General features: G+C 42.8%; 1 protein-coding gene across 6 annotated transcripts in view; it reads right to left on the reverse strand.

Moving 5' to 3' along the window:
- PLEKHM3 (pleckstrin homology domain containing M3) overlaps positions 1-12,887 on the reverse strand; it is a 165,428-nt gene that overhangs the window by 113,840 nt on the left and 38,701 nt on the right. The window lies entirely within an intron of this gene.

Genomic DNA, 12,887 nt, shown 5'->3' on the forward strand with positions numbered 1-12,887 from the left:
CCCAGCTTCTCTCCCATCGCTTACCCAGCCTTCCTCACAAATGGAAAAGTAAGGTATCTGACTGGTGAGGTCGAAGGACCTGGCCTGCTCAGCCTCGCCTGCAGGAAGCAGGGCGTTGGGGACTGACTCCAGCTGTGAATAAGCCTATCAAATGTAAGGGTCTAGTATGTGATCCATACACAATCACGTGGCTAGCGTGGTCTCCATCTTCCTCACCCCTGGGAGCAGAAGGAAGAGGTAGGATTTTTAACCATGCAAAGCCCCTGGAAGGATGATGGCTCACACAGACAGCACCCAGGAACCCGTGGGGAAGTAAGGGGAAGGCAACCAGGCAACCGGAACCTGGGTGTCAGTGGGTGAAGATCCCCGAGATGAGGATCGTACCGGAAAACTGGGCTCAGGAGGATGCCAGGGCAACCCTCTGCATTACGGGGCACCTTCCACTCGGTTAAAATTCCTCATCCTACCATGGATGAGACACATAGTTTTCCTCAAGGTTTCCCATCCATTGTTAGACCACAATTAGACTTCTGATCATCTAAGAAATCGCTTGGGGAACCTCTCATATTTTCTGGGGGGGAATGCAGTGATGTACAATATTACTAAATTAAGATTGGGCACTTTTGGTTTGGCCAATACTTTGTAACATTGGAATGGTATTAAGGCAGTTTAATCTTCCCTCAAGTTATAGTGTCGAAGATGCTGACCCGTAAGACTGTGAAAAGGCTGGCTCGGGGCTGTGTAATCAACCAAGGCAGGGCTATAAGCGGAAGACCGAGCTTGTACTCCTAATGTGCTCCTTATCCCACTGAGAGTAGCTGCTTCCCAGCCACCAAGTCATGTGTGACTACTACTCTGTCTGGGCTAAAGTCTGGGGGCTGAAAAGAACATGTTTATTGGTAAAGATGGAGAAAGAGACCAAGACTTTCCAACTAAGTCTATCCTCTGCCAAAGGTAAGGGCTAGTGATTGGAAGGGGAAGTGATTTTCAGCAAAGCCTTTGATTCAGCCCCCACCTGATTTACTTTACTGAAAAAAATGAGGACACAACCTTGGTATATAACTGGCTAGAATGTGATTTTTAGCATGGTGACGACAGTCAGCAATATTGTATTATATACTTGAAAGTTTCTAAGACGGTAGATCTTAAAAATTCTCACCACACACACACACACACACACACACACACACACACGCACACACACAACTAAGTGAAGTGACGAGTGTGTTAACTAACCTTATTGTGGTATTCATTTTGCAGGATCTATGCTTAGCAAAGCATCACACTGCACACCTTACACATACACAATATTACATCAGTTATATCTCAATATACCTGGGGATCTAATGTACAGCATGATGACCACAGTTAACAATACTGTATTGTATATTTGACAGTTGATTATAGAATGTCTTATTCTCACAAAAAACAAAAAAATGTTCACTACGTGAGGTGATGTCTTAGCCAGCTTTAACATGGCAATCATCTCACAATATATATGTATATCAGATCACCACACTGTACACCTTAGAGATACACAATGTTATTTGTCAGTGATAACTCAATAAGGCTGGGGGAAAAGGAAAGAATGTGATTTTCAATCTTTTGAAAATTGATACAAGCCTGCATGTCTTTGGCTTTGGAATCCTAGTTCCCTTCTATAAGTGGTGTATAGCACACACTGAATCATTTTCAGTGAAAGCTAATACATAAAATTCATTTTGTCCGTCACCTTTATAATATCCTTTAAAAAAGAAAATGCTCGCTATTTTTAAGCCAAGATTTGAGAGTGGGGATCATAAAGTCACCGGATGTGCACATCATCCCACCGCCAGTGAGGGGGCTCTGGGAGGCTCCAGCCAAGACGGGCAGCCCAGAGCCAGCCAGATTCTTGGTTGCTTCTGAAGCTGCTTGGTCCCAGGAAGACCCAAAAAGATACCACTAGAAATCTTCCCTCCCCTGTGGGTGCAGTCAGTCTGGAGGGCACGCACCAGTGGCTGACTGGAAGGGAGGGAACCGGATGAGTGAGGGAGAGAGTGACCGGAAGACAAGAGTTGAACGTGAGTAGGGGACAGGAGTCAAATCATTCGGGGTAACTGTAAGGAGGCTCATCTTGCCAAAAGATGTGGGGAGCTGCTGAAGGACTGTAAAGAGAGGTCTACCAGGGTCCATCTGAATTTTAATAAGATCACATGCTCTGCAGTTAAGACAAGACTTGGGAAGGTTAGACTGGCAGCAGGAAGACTGGTTAGAAGACCACTGTAGTTGTCTTGGTGAAAGACGATCCAACTGGTAGCAAAGAGAGTGAGAGAGATCAAGGCTATCTCAAAATTCAAATGCTGCCCTAGCCAAAAGCTGCCCTAGCCGGCTTGGCTCAGTGAATAGAGTGTCGGCCTTCGAACTGAAGGGTCGTGGGTTTGATTCCGATCAAGGGCATATGCCTGGGTTTCGGGCTCAATCCCCAGTAGGGGGCGTGCAGGAGGCAGCTGATCAATGATTCTCTCTCATTGATGTTTCTATCTCTCTCTCTCCCTCTACCTTCCTCTCTGAAATCAATGAAAATATATATTTTTTAAATTAAATGCTTATCAAGCATAAAATAAAACTAATCGGAATATTAGGATGTATTAAAAAGGATGTGGGTAACGTCTTGAAATAATCTCTTCTTTCGTTTGTATGCACCGCTGGGTAGAACCCTATGAGAATATCATTGCAGTTTCCAGAATATAAGGAAGACATGGAAACCTGGAGATTATCAGCAAATGTTGGACATATGTAGAACAATTGAAGGAAGTGTGCTTAATAACCCAGAGAAAACTGAAGTATGACTTGGTTCATTCACTAAGAACATTCTATGGGACAGCTCGAACTTTGTATGCAATCAAATCAAGTTTGTTAAGTTTGTTAAAATCTCTAGGCCTGATCCCAGAGATCCTGACTTCAACAGGGAAGAGTCCAACCAAGGCTCCCCACGTCATCCTCATGAAACCGATACAAATGGTGCTCTGACCACACTTTGAAAAGTGCTGGGTCCTCCTCTCAAGTCAGACAAAAGTTATAGGCCCAGGACAGGAGTCCAGGAGAGCGGAGGGGGTGGGGTCATGCTAGAGGAATGCTCAATTCTACCTGGGGATTAGAGTAAGGTGGGGGCAGGGTAGTCAAGGGAGATTTGGAAGGAAGTCTTTAAGGGTGTAAAGGTTTTCCACACCTAGAAGTCTTCAACAAAGCATAATACAAAACTGTACCCAGAAGATTGCTTGTCTTCCCTCTGCTCAGTTCATTGCTTTGCAGGCCTGCTCCATTTTTTATCTGCAACATGTAAAGAACTTTCATGCTCTGTTTTTTATTAATGTGATTTAATTAAAACATTTTCTATGTTAACATATTTCAAAGCATAAAGACCAGTATACAGTCATATTTTCTGCTGCTAAAATTAACTTTTAGTTTACCCCAACACCTAAATTTCTGGGACTACATGTGACCCATGTTTGTTGAATGAATGAATGATTGGATGAAAACAGTAACTCGGAAGGTGGGTAGGTGAAAAGAGATCAACCAAACAACTTGTATGCATTTATGCATAACCCATGGACACAGACAATAAGGTGGTGAAGGCGGGACTGGTTACAAGAGGTCAATGAGGGGAAAAAGGGAGACATATATAATACTTCTGACAATAGAGATTAAAAATTAATAAAATATTTTATAATAAAAATTTAAAAAAGAAAATAGTAATGCGAGAAGTAAAATGGGCATCACTATATTATTAGATTTCCTTATTTAGAGCTGTATTTAAAAATTGCAAGTTTTTAGTATGTTTCTGCTTTTAGGCAGAAATGGATTTTAGAAAACCTCTCAAGTAGCTCTTACTCTTAGACGAGCCTGTGAAAGCTCAGTTTTTCAAGGAAATTAAGGAGAATATTGACATACCCCCAGATAAGATACCCCGATCTATTCTAAAACCACACCTAGATCAATTTCTCTCCTAATGAAAGGTCAATAGATAGAAACTTTTAACTCAATGTAGAGTCCAATAGTACATTAACACTTCCTTTAGAAGTTTAGCCAGAAATGAACACATGATGAGAACTATGTTAACCATAAAGGAAGCTACAAAAAGGCACAAGAACTTTCCAGACCAAAGTATAGCAACAAAGACTGAGAGAAATGAACAGCTTAAAAAAAAAAATGATAGCACAGTTATGGCCTATGAAGTTCAGGAAGGTCTATCAAAAGATCCATATCTTCTGAAATTCAAAATGATTTTATTCTTCTGAAACATATCAAAGACCAACATGTGGCTTCTATGATGAGAATACCAGAAATAAATCAAAAAAGCAAATTTATGTCCTATAAAATCAAAGAGCCTACTTATATAAAGTGATCAAATCTCTCTGAATTTTAGAATGTGAAATAGTTCAACCCAAATTATATAACATTGTTCTTCTCCCATTAAATCACATTATTTCAGTGTATATTTATATTCTTAATATACATTCATTTTTATTTAAAATGATTTTCTGGATCTAGAAACAAAACTGGAAAAAAAAAGGGGGGGGGTGTAAAAAGCAAAGTAATTTATCCAATGATAGACATCAGAGCCAGGAAAAAGATTTGTGTCTCCAGTCTTCTTACGCAAGTGATACTTCTACAGGTTTAAAATCTCTTCCCCAAGGAAAAAAAGGTATTACTTATTAAGTGAGGTTTAAATGGAGGACCACATTAATCTAATTCTCTCTAATCTTCTGTAGACATTCACAAATTCATAGAATGAGAGATAAAAGAGACCATATAATACAAGGCCATTCCCTCTAAAATATCCCAGAGAGATGGAAGTATTAGAAGAAAACTCACAAACCTTCAAGTTCAACTGTGTGCTATAGTAATTACTGGCTCGTCTGGCTTCCAATTTCCATGAGGAGACATAATAGGATTATCTTGTTCACTGTGCATCAAGTACAGGGCTTAGAACGTAGTAGGGCTTCAATAAACATTTTCAGAAGGGCTGAATTAATAAATCTGACATCTTGCAGATGAGAAAACTAGCTCAGACAAGTTAAGTGACTTGCCTTGACGTCAAAACTCGAGGTCTTCCAATCTCATTGGCCAGAGCTCTTGCCCTCTACTCATTTTCACCCATGACCATCAAATCTTAAGAAAAATCCATTCCACTCTGGACATTTCTATTACCTTGGTCCAAAGAAATGACACAGAGAAAGCCTATTTCCTAAGTGGAGACAACACTTACTCTCTCCCTATGCTAGGCCATGTTTGTACGGCATGTTATTTAGTGCCTTCACTATCCTATCACATGTCAACAGATGTGGCTGTTTGCTCTACAGGAGCAGCATCCATAACTGAAATGTCCAGGTCTGCCCCTGGCAGACACAATGAGAATGTGGTCTCTCCCAATTGACCTGCTGTGCATGCTTCTGATGTAACCACAGCAGCACAGATTTCTGCTTCCTGTTGCCTCGTTTGTATGCCCACACGAGCTGCTGTTAGATGGAGTGTCCTCTGCCTTATATCTTTGCAGTTAACTTTCTGATACAAGTATAGGAGTGTCTATTTATCCCTACTAAATCACATCTTGTTTGGTTCATTCCTCTTGCTTATGTTTCAGAATCTGGATTCTGTCATTAAGCATATTATTTGTCCAACATAGTTTTGGTAACGCTACAAATTTGATAAGTATGCCACTGATATCTTTATCGAGGTAATTATTGTCCTATCTGGGTAAATAATAAAAATAGCTAATCCTTATATAGCACTTACTATGTGCCAGGCACAGTTCCAAGCCCTGTTAACTCATTTTATTCTCACTAGAAACTTTTGAAGTAGATGTGATTCTTTTCTCACATGTGAGATTTCAAGACGGCGATACAGAGAGGTTAAGTAATTTACCCAGGGTCACACAGTTAGTGAGCAGCAGATCTGGAAACCCAGCCAGTCTGATTCCAAAGTCCTTGATCTTCATGACTAAGTTATGCTGCTTCTCACTATTATCATGCACCTTTCCTGACAGCCTTCTAGGCTGAAAGGGATCCATCCTTGGGTAAAGCTGCCGATCATTCACAAAATTATATAACTGTAATTTCTGAAAACACAAGTTTCTCTATCCTGAGGTTTTTGCCAAATGCTTTTTTTGAAAACTAAGTGCTATATAGCAGCAATTTTCAACCATTTTCATCTCATAGCACACAAAATAATTACTAAAATTCTGTGGCACATCTAATCTAACTAAAAAAAAATAGGTATAATTTTGATTCATTCACACTGGATAGCTATTGTTGTGTTGGCTGTTGTCACTTTTTATTTCACAATCTAAGGGAAAAGAGGTCAGGTGTTGCATGTTTTAAAAATTCTTGCGATATACCGGTTGAAAATCGCTGCTATATACCATAAACTGACCTGTCTAGTACTCCCTCATTTTCCTTTGTGCAGCCTCAACCAGACTATGAAGTCCTGGGATCCAGCTCCTATCTATGCTTCTCTTATGTCTCCCACAGCACCTCCTACATGAGCACACAAGAGAAGTTCAAGTTTTATCCTGGATAGACAGGTAGTAAACGCCAAGCAGAATTTCCCGAGTTTAATACTGCAGGAAATATAAGGACGAAGTTAAAATAGGGCAGTGGGGAGAGACACCACTTCAGCTCTTCAGGTTTCAAATTCTCTACCACAGGGATTCTCTGACATAAACAGAGCAGGATGTATTGATCTCCAAGCCAATGGCCATACAAGCTTAACCCCTTATCTCCCAGTCCCATTCTCCTGCTCACCCCTTTCAAGCCCCTCATATCCTCATGGAAGGGACTCTATAAATCTTTGAGAAGCACGGCCTGTACCTCACCTCACTTGCATTTGCCAAGGAGCCTGGCAGAGCATGTGTGTGGAGTTTAATAAATGCTTGTTGAAATGAACCCTCCACCAAACTCCACTTACAGATTTTACTATCAGCAGCCCCTTCACGGTCATATTCAAGGTTGGGGGGAAATAGCCCTGGCCAGTTTGGCTCAGTGGATAGAGCACTGGCCTGCAGACTGAGAGGTCCCGGGTTTGATGCCGGTCAAGGGCACGTGAAGGAGGCAGCTGATCAATGATTCTCTCTCATCCTTGATGTTTCCATCTCTCTCTCCCTCTCCCTTCGTCTCTGAAATCAATAAAAATATATTTAAAAAAATAAAAATACACACACACACACACACACACACACACACACACACACACATATATAAGGTTGGGGGAAATAAAACTTAGCCAATCAGGATGAATACGCACAAACTAGAACTTTCTCCTCTGGAAGATAACAATCCAACACATTGAAAAACAAAATGACTTAGACCTTACAAGGTGAGAAGACAATAGTGGACTAAACAGTTCTAAGCTGTTTATATGTTTGGGGGAGGGGGACATATCTAAGTTTTCCTTCATTGTCCTTTTCTCCTCTAATTGGCTACCTGTCTATTCCTTAACTCAAATTTTCATCTCACTACCATTCCTAGCAAGTGGGAGACAAATTTGAAAACAGCAGTAAAGATCAGAATTGGAGATACCAAGGAAAGTCTATTTCTCTTTATTTTTTTCTCTCATTTCCTTCAGAGACCTGGCACTTTTGCTGCTAGAGGATCTTCTGATTTTTCACATGGAATTCAAAACAGATTTTGGCTACATTAGAACATTTTTTTTTTCAAGAGCATAATATACAACTTTCCTTCTTAACACTTAAAAACCTACAGATCTTTATTTATCTAGACCATCATGCATAATCAGCTCCCACATTTAATTTCCCATTTTCTTAAGAATTGCTATTCTGCATGATTTACTCCAAGGCCAATAAGTAACTATGCCCAACTCAGAAATATTGCCTACCTCCAGACTGGCAGCCATTTAATGAATAATTAACCACTCCTTACTTTCTATCAGGGATGCTTGTATTACCAGGGTAAAGGTATCCTTTATGTCTAAACAATGTCATAAAACAGGCCTTTGCCAGAAAGACACCCTCATTTATCACACGAAATGCCATGTGGTATTAACAAGGTCGATACTGTTTGTTTAACATATTTTGCTTTCATAGGGGCTTGAAATGATTTGTTTTTGCAGCTGTAACAGAGTTAAATTAGGGATTTAGCTCCGGTTGAGCTAGTTGAGCATATATAACAAATAACAACCAGGAGCTATTACTTATCTGCCTGGAGGGCTTTGGTCATCTCCCCACAATTTACGGCATCCTTGGAGTACTGAGTTACCACAAGCAGCCAGATTCTATCCTTAAATAATCAATCCCCACTTCGCAGGAACTAAGGGGAGACTAAATAATTCAAATGTCTATTTCTTCCTCCACAACACCCACCCCCAACATATAAATGTTATTAGTGCACAGATTTTTTTTTTAAGTTGAGTAATGAATTTAAGAGAAAAATCTTAGTTCAAAGACAACTTTCAGACATCCGTTCCCACAAATGAGAAACTTAAAAAAAAACACTTTTTTTGACCTTAAAGCACCAATAATCAGCCCCCCTTCCTCTTTCTCTCTTCTCACACTGCTGTTTTGCCTTACATGGAGCCAGGGGGAGAGGAGGAAGTTGGCTCCAAAGATAAACTTGTCAAAAGCCTGGACTACAATACTAATGCCTCTCTACCTGTTTGTGAATGTCAGCTGGGAGCAAGCTCTGAAAAGCTTTGGGGGGAAAAAAGCAAGGGGAGGGGGGAGGGGGCAAAGAAAAACTAGAGGGCAATTCAAACAAAAATGAAATCTCTCTCTCTCTCTCTCTCTCACACACACACACACACACACACACACACACACACACACACTCAGACACACAAAGAGAGGGAAAAAGTGCTCCCCCAGCTCAGGTCCTAACAACATACTTCTTTATCAGAGGTTCATTGTCAATCAATTAGCCAAGGCAGCAGGGGTCTGTGAGGTGGGGGCTCCCGGGGAAACAATGGGCAGCCTGTTGTATTACTATTTAATCACTTTTGCTAAATAAATAGAGCAGCCCCGAGGTGCTGTCATGTCAAGGGAATTTATAACAAAAAAAAACTTCATTTTTCATTGGTCATTCCTTTTTTCCCCTCAGGACAAGAGAGGATTATTACTGTAGCCTTAAGTTCCATCTTTGTGTTTCTTGCCTTTGATTCCCACTCGGACCCTGCCACTTTCTGGCACTAATTTGTCAGGCTGAACAAAGAGAGGATTTGTACCTCCTGTAAGGTCTCAATTAGGAATGGCTTCTGCTGTATTATGTGCCATTCAGAGAGGACACAATGCCGGTAATTACAGGAATTTGCACTAAATGGCTGAAGAATTCACAGCAAAACTTCCCCCCACCCTCCCCACCTTGGGTTTACCCCTCCCAAAGGCTGGCGGGGGGCGGGGGGGGGGGCAGGCGGCAGGAGGAGGAAAGCAAAAAGCTCTTAAAGCCAGAGACGTAATTACCAACAGCAGCCCCAAGAGGTTAAACAGCAGCCGAAGAAGTAAACCCAGGAAAACTGACAGTGTGACAATGGCAAGGGATCCCCAGGGCTCACTCTTTCTTGCAGCCTCTTCCTTGTCAACTTCAGAATCGGGAACATTGCCCCACAGTGGGCCATCCGATTTCACTTCCAGATCGCAAAGCAGTAAGGAAAGGCACGCTCTAAAAGGCGAGCTTTGCGTCTCCCTGATGCAGCGTAAACGAGGCCCTGGGCCCTTTTATTTATGGTTCTGGACTCAATTGCTAGGTTTCTTGATTGCGGGGAAATTACAGGAAAAAATATCCGTGTGTACTAGTGCCAAGAAAACCTTATCTACTGAGGGGAAATCGGTGTGTGCACACGTCGGATTCCTGAGGAAAGCAGGGCTCTGCTGCCTCACATGACAGCGCTCGGTGAGCAGCCCAACTTAGAAGCACTTATAGGTACCTACTTTATAAATATTTTAATAAGCCGCATAATCATTTGCCTTAGCATTAATATTTTAATAGCACAGATTCCCCATTGCCAAACACAATTTTGCACCCCAACCGGCAACTTCACTAACAACGTAGACCTCGTCTTCTGCGGCAGCCGTGTTTCTGAAAAGCTGCACTGAAGCGCCACCAAATTGTCCCTGAACACGGCTGTCCTCACCTGCTCCTCTGCTCAGAGCCTCCTGCAGCTTCAGGGTCGGACATTAGGTTCAGCCTGGCCAAACTGCCCGGTTGTTGTAGGTCAACAATAACCCAGTATCTGCAATTTCCTACAGTCCACCTGGCATACCTCTGACAGGTCTCTAACCCCAGGTGGGCCCGCCTTCTAGAGCTCTTGTCTCATTGCCATTGGGCATTCACGAAGTGATTATATAAATAATGTCTGGCTTCCCTAGTGGAATGCAAGTTCCATGAGAGCAGGGGCCACATCCACTTTCTTGCGGCACTGACTTGCCCAGGTGCACCCATTTCAAGGCATGTGGTCAGAGACTTAAAACACAATAAATGACAGCATGGAAGAAGTTAATTTTCAAAGGCATATTTTCAGAAAGAGGGAAGAGCACGTGTAAAGGCTGTGGAGGCGGGACTGACCAAGGTAAGTTCCAGAACGGCGAGAAGACCACCGTGGCTGGGGCTGCCCAAGCAGAGGGCGGCCACGGAGCTGAGAGGAAGCCGTGGACCAAACCGCACATAATCAAATACAACTATAAAAAGTTCAAGCACATGCTAAGAAATATGCAGTCATGTATAAGCATGTATTTTCAAAACCATAACCTCAGACATTTTTGGATGGTTGTGATCCATTTTCTCTGCAGGGGCACTTTAAGTTTTGAAGAATATAGAAAATTCTTCACCTACAGAAAGAATTTAGTGCAATAAGGCCAACTGCACTATTTTGTAGATTTAAAAGCCAACGTTTGTGGCTCCCCGGAATAGCAACTGAATGACATCATTAATAAAGAGCTACTCAAGTGCAATCTTCCACTTTTAAGGCTTATTCATCAAAAATATTCACAGGGGGAGGGACTGCGTGGACGTAAAAACTTACAGTCTAAAGAGGCTCACTAAAACCATGAAATATTGTGAATTAGCTTCTCCTTAAAGTAACAGACAAAGCCAAGACTCAACTAAAAACAACTGACTGGACTTGTTGGCCTTCTGGAAGGTAAACACGCTATGGAACCAGCTTTTTCACCGAATGAGTGTTTTTATGAGAATGCAAAGCTGGGGGACACAAGTACTACACGGAGAAGCAGCTGGTTTAGATTAACTGTGTTTGTGAGAAACATAGATCAGTTTTTAAAGTTCCATCTGCTATAATAATCCCTGATATAATGAACAGCCTCCCAAGTAATTTAAAAAACATTCGGAGTTTTGCTTAACAAGTTTCTGCCTTTTTCTTTTGAGACTCTGCCCCCTGCAGGAGATGAGGTATTCCCACCTGAGGTAGGAAGCAAGTGTTCCATGCACAGGCCAAGAAGGAAAAGGAAAACCACTCGTATCACAAAGCAACTAAGCGTAGCAGTTTCCGATGGAAGAGAGAGCAAAGAAATGGAATGAAAATGTTGGACTTGGGGCCTGGCCACACTACACAGATTAGGATTGACGTCTCCCCACCCCAAATTAAAAACCCGCTTGCGCCCTATTAAAATGCCAAACCAAAACGTGAAGGTAAAAGCTGAGCAGAACAAATGAGTTTTAGACCACCTGACCCGTCTCCTGGATTCCTCACTGCCACCCATCCCACCTACGCTCCAACCAACCAACCTTAGTGAGCACAGCCAAGAGAGGCACCCCAAAACATGGCACCCACAGCAGCCGCCCCAAAGTTCCACCCCTACCCATTATCTAGTCCTTTTCCTGTTCTCTTCTACTTGGCACCTTCTCCGGCTTCTCCGCTCACCTTTGCCTTTTCCTGTTTCATTTATGCACTGCCTGTGGCATGTACCCTCCGCCGGCATCTCTCCTCCCTCAGTCTGAGTGCGAGGGCGCTGCTAATGCAGCACAAAACAGCGCTCACACCCCGGGAAGCAAACTCGGGAGAGGGAGGTGAATTAGGCAACAACCAGGTGACAATCCTTATGTTACACCTGCGGCTTTTCTTCCCCCTTTACTAGAAAGTTTCCAGTTCAGCTACTCACGTCTTGAGAGCTAACCTGAGCTGTTCTCCCTGATTGCAATAACAAGCACATTTGTTGAACCTGTCAGCGATCTAAAGCCGGAGAAGTGTACTGTAATTCCAGAATGTGCACAAAGCAAGCTCTCAGTAAATTACTGTCGCCTGTCGGGACTTTGAAATATACTCCATCAACTAGAATAATCAAATACCGAAGTATCAATCATCTGTAAGGAACTGCACTGAAACCACTGTCTCCTTATTTCAAAACCATTTTCCAGAGTCACTGGCTGGCTCACGACAGGCCTTCCCCGCCTGCGCCTGCGGGTGTATATGCTCGTCACCCAGTTCGTCTGAGTGTTTCCAACCTCTCCAACCCCACAGGCAAGCTTCTGCTTCCAGGCCTGAGGCCCTCCAGGCAAAGCAGGGACAGTTAAAGCTGCCTGCCTGGTACGTTTCTCGTCACCAATAGTGAGGTTTAGCCAAAGGTATACCGATTAGGTATACAGACCTGGTTTACTGCTTTGGGGAAGGCGAGAGGCCGGGGGAGTAGGGGAGAGAAGCAGGGACAGGGTTTTAAGAAACAACAGATGATTAGCTGTGACTCCACCGTCTCTCACCTTCCATGGCGGTTCCAGAGGCCCCACTTCCCCAGGATGAGGCACAGGCCCATCGTGACTCACAGGTCATCTGCTTAGTCACCACCCACCCTCCGCATTTCTGTCGAGGCTGACTCCGTAGGTTCCACCTTAACAGGATCTGACAAGGTCATGAGCCATGGCAATGACTGACCATGGACATGTTCCTTGCCT

Source organism: Cnephaeus nilssonii (assembly GCF_951640355.1).
Source record: "Cnephaeus nilssonii genome assembly, chromosome: 10".
In the NCBI taxonomy this organism is placed as follows: domain Eukaryota; kingdom Metazoa; phylum Chordata; class Mammalia; order Chiroptera; family Vespertilionidae; genus Cnephaeus; species Cnephaeus nilssonii.